The sequence below is a fragment of the Triticum dicoccoides genome, chromosome 1A (assembly GCF_002162155.2).
Source record: "Triticum dicoccoides isolate Atlit2015 ecotype Zavitan chromosome 1A, WEW_v2.0, whole genome shotgun sequence".
Lineage (NCBI taxonomy): Eukaryota > Viridiplantae > Streptophyta > Magnoliopsida > Poales > Poaceae > Triticum > Triticum dicoccoides.
The window spans coordinates 544,530,136-544,544,946 of NC_041380.1; the positions used below are offsets into that span (position 1 = coordinate 544,530,136).

A 14,811-nucleotide genomic window follows, 5' to 3' on the forward strand; every position below is an offset into this window, starting at 1 on the left:
TAAAATGTCAGTTGCAAGCAGAAATAAAAAGCTTTTATGCTAAAAAGAAGTTAAATGTATCAACTACTATTTGCCGCAACGTTTTATATTTAGGAATGGAGGTAGTAGAAGTCATGTGCTAAATGCATTGAACTTGATTTATACTAGAGACTACTTGCAGTTTCTAAATCCTTCAGCTACAGGGATTCAGAAAAGTGTATGAAGCATTTAGCTGAATGAAGACAGAGTATTTGTGATTTCGATCTGTCGGTTTCTGCAGCCTGAGAGTTTGAAAACATAATGACAATGAGCCTCGCATGCATATCACAGGTGTTGGGCGTCATTCGGAGTTAGATGGTAGCAGGTGTTGCGGACATGTCAGTCATAATTGGTGTGTTCACCGCCACAATTTAGAGAAGAATTGGAGAGACCACAGTACGTCTAGTGTGTCTAGTGTCTGTTGAAATGATGGATGTATAACATATTGATTGACTAGTGCCCGCAGCATTTGCTGACCTGGATGAAATTCAGCCAAGTGCTCCTAAATTTTAGTTTCGTTCTAGTGATCAGGTTGCTCTGTTCAAGTAGTATGTTTCATAAATTTCCCTCATGTTGATTCCATGTTGGCAAGTGCGATTTGGATGCTGGGTAACTATATGAATGATTATCATGCTAGTAATGTGCGAGTTATTGGACAATTCAAGAATATTTATCAACTTTGAAACTAGATTTCTGCTGTAGGATGTATTCGCCAGGAGGTACTCACAAGTACTTCCTAATTTGAACTAAAATCATGACACTTATTTTGGAACAGAGGGAGTAGTTATCAATTCCAAAACTAGAACTTATTCATCCAACCAACCATGTCACTATGACTGGGTAACTACAGCTGTGAGATAACTGTAGGATATAGGTAGATAACGACATGATTACCGCAGCTGATGGATCTAGCGAGAATCACTGATATTCATCTCGGCATCGGACAGGGTACCGTGCAAATCGTCCCACAGCAAGTCTCCCCCTCATCCGCCATCCACCACTAGCAAAACAAAAAAGTTTTAAAGGTCGGACTAGTGACCAAACCGATCAAGCACTCAGTTTGCCAGTACCCTGACATGCCTATTTCACCAAACTTCTCTCCAAGAGATCGGTCCACAACATGTACACAAGCGCTTTCAAAAACTTGCCATCTGTGCAAGATGTGATCATGGACTCGAAGCTCCAACTAACAGCCACAGCAGTAAATGTGCATTTGATGACAGCTCCTTCAGAAGTAGCAGCAAAATCGTCCTCACATACATGGAGCTTTGTGTATGAGTTGTTGATTTATCCCCTGGGTCTCCTCCAAAAGAGCATGATATATATCTAACTACTAAAATCGAATTCCCATTATTGGCCCTCATTTTTTATGTCAGTAAGCTTCAGAACAGTTTGGCTCAATTTGAAAATAGTGAAGTTCTGCAATACATTCAGAACAACACTGATTAAGCACAAAAAATAACAGAAGACAGTAAACATAAAGTTCGCAAGATACTTACTGTTGCACTTGATATTAGTATGACCGCTGCCGCAAATTTTGGGAAGGCTGTTGCTACCACGAAACGCTAGAATTAGGAGCTTGTCCTGCAGGTGGCTCTGCTGGAACTATTGATGTATTTGGGGCTGCACTGGCTTCCTTTGTAAATTCAAGGCAATGATAATATGTTTCTCGTATTGAGGAACTTTGTCCCTCATGTCAGGCTGGATACTACTCTTGCTAATTTGCAGCATTTGTAATACACGGCCCAATATTATTTTAAAGCTCTTCAGTCTATCATACTGCTCAGATGGTATTGGAAGTGGTATAATGCTGTCAATATGCTGTAGCTTCACACATATTTTATTGAACAACTCACTGAGTTCTGCAAAGTATTGGTCCTTCTGTTAGAGTTATAATATAAGTCATGTACCCCTTTGTATTTATCCCGTTGTATAAGGGGTTTCCTGCATATGTTCCACACCTGTACATGTATATATATCGGCCTATGGCCTCATGGGAATACAAGTTGCATATTTCCTAATATGGTATTAGAGCTAGGTCAATTTTTTGCACGCTGCAACTCGTGCTGTTGATCCACCTCGCTGTGGCCGCCGCGACTACCCTATCTGTGGCCGCCGCTCCTTTTTCTCTATCACCGCTGCCTCTCTGCGCCTGCTGATCCCCCGGCAGGTCAATCCCAGCCGGCGCATGTCCCCTCGTCCAGCCCGCTCGTGATCCATCCCAGCCAGCGCGCAGGTCAATCCCACGCGCTCCTCTGGCCCCGATCGAGCCGACCGATTGCTGCTGATCTCCGCCGCCAGGAGTGCCGCCCGTCGCCAATCTTCGCTGTCCTCGCGCCCTCGCGCCCTCGTCAGATTCTGCCGCCAGCCGCCGTTCCGTTTCATCCGCTCCTGTGATTCAGATCGAAGTTGCCACCTTCCGTCAGTTTAGATCAAGCAGCCGCCGCTCCAGTCTTCCTGTCGCACGCAAGCTGCTGCAGATCGAGACTCCTATAGTCTGCCTAAAAAAAACAGGCACGATGTCTCAGTCCTCGGGTTATGTTGCTGTCCCTCGCTGTCCGGTGATCTTCGATGGTACTAACTACACTCCTTCCTTCAGTCAGTCCTTCCTTCAAGATTTTTGCCTGCGGATCTCTCTCTTGAAAACATATATATCTTTCGGCAGTTCACTGGCTTCATGCGCATTCACATGCGTGGCATCCGTCTCTAGGGTGTTCTTTCTGGCGAGGTCTGCCGTCCGCCACGTCCGGTTCCTCCGGTGGCTCCTATTCCGCTGACTCCACCGGTTCTTCCTCCGGATGCTAATCAGGCCGCCAAGGATGCGGCTAAGCTTGCTGATGAGGCTGCTGATCGTGCTTATGATGAGAGGGTTTTGGCTTATGAGGAGGCTCTTCAGACGTATCATGGTGCTCTGTCTGTTTACACCCAGTGGCTTGATGATGATGCTCGTGCTGCAGCTGTTCTCACTGCTATTGTTCTGCCTCAGTTTGCTTCTGAGTTTCTGGGTCTTCCTACTGTCTTTGAGATGTGGACCCGTCTTCGTCAGCGCTATCAGCCCTCTGGTGATGCTTTATACCTTTTTGTGGTCCGTCAGGAGCATGCTCTTCAGCAGGGTGACTCTACTGTTGATGACTTCTATGCACAGAGTTCTGCTATCTGGCGCCAGCTTGATTCTCTCCGCAGTGCTGGTTGTCGTACCTGCCCCTGTTGCCAGGCTGTCCAGGCCAATTTGGAGTTTCATCGCGTCTATGAGTTCCTGTCTCGTCTCCGTAAGGAGTTTGAGCCCCGGCGTGCTCAGTTGTTTGCTCGTGGCCGTATTTCTCTCATGGAGGCGCTTTCTGAGATTCGTGCTGAGGAGACTCGCTTACGTGGTGCTGGTTTGCTGGAGGTTCCCTCTGTGCTCGCTACTCGTGCTCCTACGCCACCTGCTGCACCGACCCCTTCTCGCTCAAGTGCTCCGCCGCTCTTGCCCACTCCTTCTGGAGGCTCAGGTCGCCCCCGTCCACATTGCGACTATTGCAACAATGATGGTCATCTTGAGTCTCAGTGCTACACGAAGAATAAAAACACCTGCGCAAGGCGCAGTCATCATCTTCAAGGACTTCGTCATCTACCTCGACAACTTCAGCCATTGCTTTGACTGACCAGGATATTCTGAGACTTAAGCGTCTGCTCGCGGCTTCAGGTTCTTCCTCGACGGGTACTGCTGGTTCTGTGACTGATGCTTCCCGCACTGAGCAATCACCCTCTACACAGTCAGGTACATCCCCATGGGTTCTGGACTCTGGAGCTTCTTTTCATATGTCTTCTCATTCTTCCACTTTGTCCTCTCTTCGATCACTGGATTCTCCTGTTCATGTCTTCACTGCTAATGGTACTCCACTTTCTGTTGCTAGTAGAGGCAATCTTACCACTCCTTCTTATTCTGTTCCTGATGTTGCTCATGTTCCTCGACTTACCATGAATCTGTTTTCTGCTAGTCAACTTACTGATTCTGGTTGTCGCGTCATCCTTGACGTTGACTCTTGTTCTGTCCAGGACCGTCGCACGCACACTCTGGTTGGGGCTGGCCCTCGCCGCCGTGATTCTCAGGGTCTTTGGGAGTTGGACTGGCTTCATGTTCCTTCCGCTGCCACCACCATCGCCAGTTCTTTCGCTTCTGTCGCCTCCGTTACTGGTTCCTTCCAGCAGTGGCATCATCGACTTGGTCATCTGTGTGGTTCTCGGTTGTCTTCTTTAGTTCGTCGAGGTCTTCTAGGGTCTGTCTCAGGAGATGTCTCTTTAGAGTGTCAGGGTTGTCGTCTTGGCAAGCAGATTCAGTTATCATATTCACATAGTGAGTCAGTGTCCAAGCGTCCTTTCAATTTAGTCCATTCTGATGTATAGGGTTCGGCCCCTTTCGCTTTGAAAGGTGGTCATAAATACTATATTATTTTCATAGATGATTTCTCTCGTTACACATGGCTTTATTTCATGACTTCTCGTTCTGAGGTGTTGTCTATTTATAAGCATTTTGTTGCCATGGTTCATACTCAGTTCTCTTCACCCATTCGTGTTTTTCGTGCTGACTCCGCTGGCGAGTATATCTCTAAGATGTTGCATGGTGTTCTTGCTGAGCAAGGGACTCTCTCTCCATTCTCTTGTCCTCGGTGCTCATGCTCAGAATGGTGTGGCTGAGCGAAAGCATCGACATCTTCTTGAGACGGCTCGTGCATTGATGATTGCTGCCTCTCTCCCGCCTCATTTTTGGGTTGAGGCCGTCTCCACACCCACCTATCTTATCAATATACAGCCTTCCGCTGCTCTACAGGGTGGTGTTCCTTTCGAGCGACTTTTTGATCGTTCTCCCGATTATTCGATGCTTCGCTCGTTTGGTTGTGTTTGCTATGTTCTTCTTGCCCCTCGTGAACGCACCAAACTGACCGCTCAGTCTGTTGAGTGTGTCTTCTTAGGCTACAGTGATGAGCATAAGGGCTATCGTTGTTGGGATCCTATCGGTCGTCGGATGCGTATCTCTCGAGACGTGACTTTTGATGAGTCTCGTCCCTTCTACCCACGCCCATCTTCCTTGACTTTTTCAGTGCATGATATCTCTTTCCTCACTTTTCCTGACTCACCTATCACCCCTGTCGAGCCTGTACCTCTCCGTTCCACTTCCTCTCCTTCTCCACCTCTAGTTGATTTGCAGCCACCATCCTCCCCGGTCTCCTCGCCTAGCATGTCACCGGGTTCTCCACCTTCATCTCCGGTGACTTCCTCCCCGGTCTCCTCTCCCAGCATGTCACCGGATTCTACACCTTCATCTCCGGTGACTTCTTCGTCGCCACCCCCCGATTCTACCTTGACGATTCCTCCTTCTATTATTCCATCTTTTCCTCAGCATTACACTCGTCGTCCACGACCAGTCGATGCCTCTGTGTATGAGTCGTCATCTTCCTCTCAGCCTACTTATGGCTTGCGTTCTCGTCCTCGTCCGCCTGTTGATCACTTTGGATTTCCCACCGCTGGTGCTGCTGTTCTTAAGCCGACTTCTTACCGTCAGGCTGTTGTTCATCCTGAATGGCAGTTTGCGATGGCAGAGGAGATTGCTACTCTTGAACGCATTGGTACCTGGGATCTTGTTTCTCTTCCTCCCGGAGTCCGTCCGATCACTTGTAAGTGGGTCTACAAGGTTAAGACTCGCTTCGATGGTTCTCTTGAGCGTCACAAAGCTCGTCTTGTGGCTCGTGGTTTTCAGCAGGAGCACGATCATGATTATGATGAGACTTTTGCTCCTGTGGCCCATATGACCACTGTTCGTACACTTCTTGTCGTTGCCTCTGCACGCCACTGGTCTATATCTCATCTTGATGTTAAGAATGCCTTTCTTAATGGTGAGCTGCGTGAGGAGGTGTACATGCAGCCCCCACCTGGGTATTCTGTTCCTGATGGCATGGTATGTCGTCTTCGTCGCTCTCTCTATGGCCTTAAGCAAGCCCCCCGCGCCTGGTTTGAGCGCTTTGCCTCTGTGATCATTGCTGGTGGTTTTTCAGCAAGTGCTCATGATCCAGCATTGTTTATTCACCTTTCTCCTCGTGGTCGGACTCTTCTTCTTCTCTATGTTGATGACATGATCATCACGGGGGATGACCCCGAGTATATTGCCTTTGTAAAGGCCCGTCTTAGTGCGCAGTTTCTTATGTCTGATCTTGGACCTCTTCACTACTTTCTTGGGATTGAAGTCTCTTCTACCTCTGATGGCTTTTTTATATCCCAGGAAAAGTATATCCAGGATCTTCTTGCTCGTGCTGCTCTTACTGACGAGCGCGTTGTTGAGACTCCTATGGAGCTCAATGTTCACCTTCGTGCTACTGATGGTGCTCCTCTCCCTGACCCGACGCGTTATCGTCATCTTGTTGGCAGTCTTGTCTATCTAGCTGTCACTCGTCCGGACATCTCTTATCCGGTTCATATTCTGAGCCAGTTTGTCTCTGCTCCCACCTCGGTTCACTATAGTCATCTCCTTCGTGTTCTCCGATATCTTCGAGGCACGATCTCTCACCGTCTATTCTTTCCTCGCTCCAGTTCTTTACAGCTTCAGGCCTATTCGGATGCTACGTGGGCTAGTGATCCTTCAGATCGCTGTTCACTTTCTGCTTACTGTGTTTTTCTTGGTGGTTCTCTCATTGCCTGGAAGACGAAGAAACAACTTGCAGTTTCCCGTTCGAGTGCCGAGGCTGAGTTGCAAGCAATGGCTCTTTTGACGGCAGAGGTGACTTGGTTACGGTGGTTACTTCAGGATTTTGTTGTTTCTGTTACTACACCGACTCTGCTCTTATCTGACAGTACAGGTGCTATCAGCATTGCGCGTGATCCTGTGAAGCATGAGCTCACCAAGCATATTGGTGTTGATGCTTTCTATGTGCGCGCTGGTGTGCAGGATCAGGTTATTGCTCTTCAGTATGTGCCTTCTGAGTTACAGTTGGCGGATTTCCTGACGAAGGCCCAGACTAGAGCACACCATGGCTTTTATCTCTCCAAACTCAGTGTTGTTCATCCACCATGAGTTTGAGGGGGGGGGGGTGTTAGAGTTATAATATAAGTCATGTACCCCTTTGTATTTATCTCGTTGTATAAGAGGTTTCCTGCATATGTTCCACACCTGTACATGTATATATATCGGCCTATGGCCTCATGGGAATACAAGTTGCATATTTCCTAACACCTTCAACATCTTAATCTGTCAACAACAAAGACCACATACACGCATAAATTTGGTGCAGAAGCTATATATATAGAGATGAAAACAGAACAACTAGTAGACCATGGTTTGTCATTAAGTCAGCGAATATGGCACTGGCAAGATATTTCAAGTAGCTTTTAGAAGCATACAAATCTAAAACAAAATAAGAAAATATGATGCCCATTAAATAAAATAAAAATTGCTAACTGCCTTGAGGCTTTACTATATCTGGATACTCTATATGGTTGTATGTTCCATACACTGCATTCATACTGAATTCTGTATACAAATAATATATATCTTACAAGACGACTACCAGACTGTAGTGCATCTACACGCTTGCTGTATGAAACTCCCGAAGAGGAATTTGTTGGTATACACACCAAAAAGAAAAAGAGATGGGCAACATGAAGTGATAAAAGGCCCCAACATCCAACATATGGCGTGTTGTTTCATCTTCGAACAATCGGGCAATCTTAACCTCTTTGTTATAGGGGCTACTGCCTACGAATTTTAGGAAGTTCCAAGGAAGGGAGTGCCAAAAAGGATGATATCAGTGCCATGTCTTACCATTAGATATATCTCCTCTTGCCAATAATCATCTGCACCTGCATGGCCTGTTTGAGAAGTAGAGTCCGTGGATGCTGCATAAAAAGCAAGGTACTCGAAGAGTATCACGATACAATGAACAAACCAACAAATAAACAGCTACATGTACATTGTAGGATGGAATGCAGGGGCAATTGGAAAAGTTTTGAACCAAATCAAACAATCACAGAAGATCAATATGGTGAGCTTAGTCATCATGATTACTACACAGTAGCGCTTTTCCAAAAAATAAGAAATCCAATGTGCTAAAGAGAAATCACGGAGATCAGTAAGGTTCATTTAGTCAACATGATGATTAACATGGTACTGGGTCACTGAACATCGCAATATATAATTCCATCACTAACCACCGTAGTTCAGGCAAAAGAAGAGTGAAATGCAGTTTTGAAGTTTTAGGACTAACTTTACACCCCTCGATATTCTAGGACCTGTGACGCATTTCACTTGTCAGAAAACATATAGTTGCATATGAATTATGAATCCGGTTGTCATCTTCGAAGAAGTTTCAAAAAGATTTAAAGCTAGTTCATGTAGCACAAACATTAATTTCAGTATGAGTCGTACTTAGGGCAAACCCAGTGCAGTGATGCCGGCTGTATCTGAAACATGCCACCTAGGCAAGGTCCAAATACCGTTGGGGAAGTCTAGTCAGTGAGGAAATAATAATTATTTTTCTCTCACAGAACATACTAAATGGCAGCTCCATTAGATACAATACTTAAGATATAAGCCATAGGAAGAGTTGTATCTAAACACATATTTAATGAATATGATACAACACAAGATACACTGCAGCGGGAGTGCCCTAAGAGTTCAATAAGAGTTAGGATCCAGGAATCCAGGTTGTAGTCTAGTAAGGACCTTGTATTATAGTCCAACATAACTGTTAGCACGAGAATAAAGGGTGTTGGGCTCCTGATGGGCAACGCACATTTCCCCCCAAACTTTTCTATGTAAGTAGGCGAAAATAATGAGAGGCCAGATCAATAAGCTAGTTTAAACTGCACAAGGAATGTAAGGCCACAACAGGAAGATAGTGAAAATAATGAGAGGCCAGATCAATAAGATATAAGAACATGGAGAAAAAATATACGAGAACAATAAGAGCATACGATGAACCCACAAAGAAAATATGTGTGAGAACTTACTACTAGAGGAAACTTCTTGCTGATCCATGTTATTTTGTTGCAAGAGCATGCCTCCTGAAGTTTGATTTCTTTGCGGCATGGAGGATTGTGGCTGCATCCCTAATTGTTGTTGTAGTTGGTTAGGCTGAGACTGGAACTGCGACATAAGATGTTGTGACTGTTGGAGTTGGTTGTGTTGAGACTGAGGTTGCATCAAACCCATTGGAGGCTGCTGAGCCTGCTGTTGTGGTTGTGGTTGCTGAGCTTTTGTTTGTAGCATATGCACCTGCTGCATGCTTAACACATTAAGCACAGTTCCAAGAAGCTGCTGCTGCTGCAGAATCCACATGTTTGCCTGAGAGCCGGATTGCTGTGGCTCATGCAAAGACACATACTGCTGGTTCAACATCTGTTGTGTTTGTTGGACATTCAAAAGATTATTTGACTGAACTGGTAGCCTCTGTTGCTGCTGCATCTCCACAGCACCATTCTGTTGACCAATTAGCTGATTTTGTTGTAAATTTGGCTGATGTCCCATCAACTGTTGTTGTTTCTGTTGTAGAATATTCGGCTGTTGATGAATGGAGCCCTGTGCTTGTTTCTGCTGCCTCCAAACAGATTTTTGAGGTTGCTCGAGTAATGATTGCACAGAGTGTTGTACGGAATTCAATTGATTATGTTGATTAAAACTCTGAGTAGCCGACTGCATGGCCATTGGCTGTGTCTGTGGAGCGGTGGACTGCCCAGGGTGAAGGCCAGATGATATTTGCATCATGGATTGCTGTGAAGATTGCATTTGTGTTGGCTGCAACAAAGATTGCTGCTGCTGGATATGCGGTTGCAGTAGTGAATTATGCTGCAATTTCTGCTTCATCAGCATTTGCTGCTGCTGATAAATTAATTGATGAGATTCTTTTTGTTGTTGCCTTCCTGCCATTTGCCTTTGTGCAGCATAAACATCTTGTGAAGTGCCTTGCGCCAAGCCATTATTCATTATGTTCTGTGGCATGAAAGACACATTCTGCATCGTTGATGTTTGGTTGACACCGGGCAAGTTCTGCCCGATGTTAGTGAGTAAAGAAGCTTGTACAGACGTATACGTATTTGGCTGCCAGGCCTGTTGCTGAGACATTGCAAATTTGTGTGTGTATGAGATTAGAATTACTTCAAAATAATTGACATAATTTTTTATCTTTCCTAATCAGAATAATACATGAGCAAAAGAAAGGAGGTAATTTTTTGGGGGATTTATGGTTAAAGAAGAAAATAGGAGTTCTTTTGAATTTCAAGTATTCAGTTTCACCAATAAGATACGGAGACTTGCTTCACATTTGAAATTACACAAAAAGATTTTTCATCGGAAAGAGGTCTGCGAGACTTTTGGGAAAACGTCGATATTTGCTGGCTTATTTGGCAAAGAAAAATAGAGTGCGTTACAAGAAATTAATCGATCAATTGAATATTCGGGAAGGAAATTGCTGATGTCTGTGCTTGATTACTGCCTTGTGGAGGAAGTCCAGGAGTTGTTTTAGAACAGGTAGCATATGTTTTTCAAGAAAGTATCTTGTGAACAAAATACATCTTGTGGAAAGCTGAGAGGCAAGTCACATTTGAGTAGTAGCAAGGAGAGAAAGAACATAATTCTACAAAGAGTTAAAGATGGTCCGATGTTACTGTAACTTAACGGTCGCAGCATTGCAAACTAACCCCAACATAAAACTAAGTTACATTTAGGCCCTGTTCTTTTGCGGCTTACAAAATAAGCCACCTCATCCCAAGCTTCTCCCATAAGCTGGCTAATGGGAGAAGCTGGGGAGTATAAGCCACCAAAAGAACTGGCCCTTAATCTACCATATGATATAATCATTTCATGAGTGTAAATTGACATCCAAGAGAGGATGATAAATTGGATTAAATTGTGCAACAATCAGTTTACTGTATATGGTACCTTGCCGGAGTTGTTTTGATTTGGAATCACATGAGCATTTCCAGGAGCCTGTTGTGTCTTTGACTCCATAGAGAGCATTTTCAGAGAAATCTTCCAGAAATAATCAGACTGAGTAATACAAAAAAATGATGTAAAGTTCTATGCCAAATTACTAATAGTGGCTTGCAACCAACAGTTCTTCTACGATTAGCAGTTTAGCACGGTCGAGAAGGTATATCAGCTTTTAACATTTGAATTCAGAAAATGTCGTCTAAGCAGCAAAACACACTATACCTCAAATAAGCGATATGAACAGAAAATCCAAATCAAAATAGTGACAGTTTGCCCCAACTTTATCAAATAAACAAATATTCACCAGTACTGAGTTAGGCAAAATGATGAAGAGCAGACTGCTCCTAGGTTTGCCACAAATAAGTCTGATGGAAGAAATTCAAAATGAAAATAATGAGATGGCACACCGCAACCAAACAAATGCATTGGAGTTTTTTTTACCATACCGAAGACCATTCAACCAAGTGAAGGAGGTATTAAGGTATTGTTTGATTTTTAGTCTGGGATAAATGATTGTATACCGTTGTGTATCCATCCCATGGACTTGGGGTTGTACTATAGTTTAAACAGAGATAGTTTTATTTCATCTATAACAGATTCTGATGGATGGACAGATGGCATAGAAACATGAATTAGAAGAGCAACCAACTGAAGACAGTCAAGGTACAACACTACAAGATTCAACATGTGATGGATGATAACCAGGATCATGATCAGTGTTTTGGTCTATCGTTTATGTAACATAACATTAGAAATCTATACTATTAAAGCGGGGTTGCTACGTCGTCGTTTCACATACAGTCATTAATGCAAAAACAATTTGAAAACCGAGGGCCGAATCGATTTGAAAATGAAGCCATTAATGCAATTAATTAGGTCCATATAAATAGGGATTTTTTGTGTCAAATCTATTTGAAAACCAAGCCATTAATGCAATTAGCTAATTATAGTCAGCGGTTAATTAGGTGTGTAGATAATTAGTATTAGAGATATTTTCCAACCATATGTCCCCTAATAGTATATATTTTCTCCAAAACAGCCCATAATCTACCGCTTCGCATGCACCCGGAATAATTAGTCACCAACATCGTCACAACACAGTCAACGACGCCACCGCGGCCGAGGACAATCGGTCACATGACACCACTCTTCAAATATTGTTTCATCTCATAGCAATGCACAGGTATTTAGTTAGTACAGTAAATTATGAACTTAGATTTTGTGTGTATACTAAGTGCGAAAATGCTAAAATAACTGGACGTTAGCACACCCATGGCCCCTGTTCAAGTCCCGGCGGCACAGAAAATTGCGTTAGTTCCCAAGCATGAGAAAAAATAGGATATGTTGTAGGTGAAGAAACCTCCTTTTGTAAAGGTAAAGAAAACTTTTGCAGCTAGGGCGCAAAATAGTAAAAAATATGTGATCTGCTCCGAAGGTAGGTTAAATTACCTCATTGGTTGCTTCAGTATAGATCTTCTGTTCAAATCGCACGGCGATTTTTTGAAGATCGTTGAGTCCCTCTGGCTCAGATACTGGCAGACGCGTCTTCAGAGTCTCCATCCTACACGCATATATAATGCAAAATATGAATACGTTGGGGGATGCATTGCTTTTAAACCGCTGTGAGCAAATCTGAGATGTAAAGTGGAACGAGCAGGCAGAGCAGCCAAGCCAAGGATAGATCTCCAATTCTCAGTCATATACTCCATCCATTCCTACAAGGAATGTGGAATTTTCGTTTTGCTAAGAAGGACCAAGGAGATAAAAGCGCCCTCTGTCGAAAAAAGGACCATGGAGGAGTCATGACTCATGACTTGTGATCATGTGCATGCTATCATCCTTGGGAAGGAAACATACGAGGAGCTCTAGTTTCAGAACAAAACTGCATCCCGGAACAGCACTGGTAGAATGGTTTACCCTGGGTGATCAAACGACGAGACATGACAAACCTGCGGCTCTTGGTGAACAAACTTGTGTCAAATTGTTCAGAGCTAACGAAGTACGTACTCATTAAGCTGGATGCAAATCAGGGGGGTTTTGACTAGGAAGTAATCAAAATGAGGCAGCAGAAACTGGGAGCAGCTAGATTAACGACGGACGAATCTGTCGGTGCCGCTATGGATCAAAGCAAGTATATACTAACCAGATCAGCTGTATTGAAAACTTACTAAGAACGGTGTGTTCTCGGTTAAGTCTATGTATCCGGATGTCATTAACTCTAGCGTTGTCCCTTCCTCGATTCACGTTTGGAGAGTAAAGGTTCCCTTACGTATCAAAGTGTTTATGTGGTTTGTGCATAAACAAGACATTTTGACTAAGGATAACCTGGCAAAACGCAACTGGATGGGCTCATCTAGGTGTAGCTTTTGCGATCATAATGAAAACATCAAACACCTTTTTCTCGATTGTCCGTTGGCTAAGATTCTGTGGCGGTCGATTCATATTGCGTTTAATATTAATCAGCCCACCTCTATCAACATGTTATTTGGAACATGGCTTGATGGGGTTGATTCCGATACTGCAAGACACATTCGTGTTGGCGTTTGTGCTTTACTTTGGGCAGTATGGAACTGCAGAAATGATTTAGTATTTAACAGATCAACAAACATTCACTTTTTGCAGGTTATCTTCAGGGCCACGGCATTCATCCGTATGTGGTCGCTACTCACTCTGACGGAGGCCAGGGAGCGTTTGGTTACTGCGTCTACCCGATAGGAGATGGTAGCGCAGGATATTTTCAACTGGTTTGGATGGCGGTCATGTAATAGGATAGGCATGTAGTGCTCCTATTGTGTTTGCCAGCCGGTTGTGGCTTTGGGTTTTAGCTCTTTCGAGCTTTTTGTTTATCTTCGAACCTCGATACTTGGCGACTTTGTTACTGGACTTTGTTTTTAATAATATGAGCCGTATGCATCTTTCTGATGCAGAGGCTGGGGTAAACCCCCTTTTCAAAAAAAAACATCAGACGGATCGATGGAAAAAACCGACGGAAAATTGCTCTCTTTTTTCTACGTGGGAAACCGAAAAAGCAATTAGAGGAAGGGGAAAGCAAATCAAACAATATCAAACGAAAGTAGGGTGGGTCCCTGCATACATACATCCTCTCCGGTGGGGGGCGAGTCAACGGCGGCGGCGGGGTCCGACCCTTGGGTCGGCCGCCCGTCGGCGTCCATGGTTCGTATCGGCGATTCCTCGTGTATACTGATTAGGTCACGAGGGGAGGGAGAGCCGCCCGCATCCGCTTCCGCCTTCACCATTGGATGGAGGTGGTCTCCAAGGTGGCAGGCCCCAGTGAGGTGGTTAACTATCGCCGCCGTCTCGTATCTCTTTTCTGATTTTTTTTACACAAGCATACACTGTTCCCAAATGAACCTCAGCGTACCCTATACCCGTGAGCACCTCCGAGAGACCGAGATAACATAGCAATCAGCGAAAACGTCTCCTCTAACTAAGAAAACTTTCTCACGAAAGAATGATCAAAGAGTACACAAGTGGAAGAGGCCGGAGGCAAGACACGTAAAGCTAAATGTAGATGCCTCCTTCCATGCAGATGAAGGCTCTGGTGCTACTGCCGCAGTTCTACGGGATGACAAAGGGCAATTTATTGCAGCTCAGTGCAGGTATATTCAGTTTGCAGCGGACGTCACTACAACCGAGGCTATGACGATGCGAGACGGCCTAAGCTTGGCAAACTCATTGGGCTTTAACAAGGTCGAAGCGGAGTCGGATTCCCTAAGCGTTGTTAATTGCTGTCAAGGACAAAACCAATGGTGGGATGCAGCAGCGGCGGTTTTTGCCGAATGCATTGATATAGCAACTTTGATAGGAAAGGTCAT

General features: G+C 44.4%; 1 pseudogene; it reads right to left on the bottom strand.

Moving 5' to 3' along the window:
• Positions 1-1,368: 1,368 nt before the first annotated feature.
• LOC119354921 lies at positions 1,369-14,148 on the bottom strand (annotated as a pseudogene).
• Between the last annotated feature and the right edge of the window lie 663 nt (positions 14,149-14,811).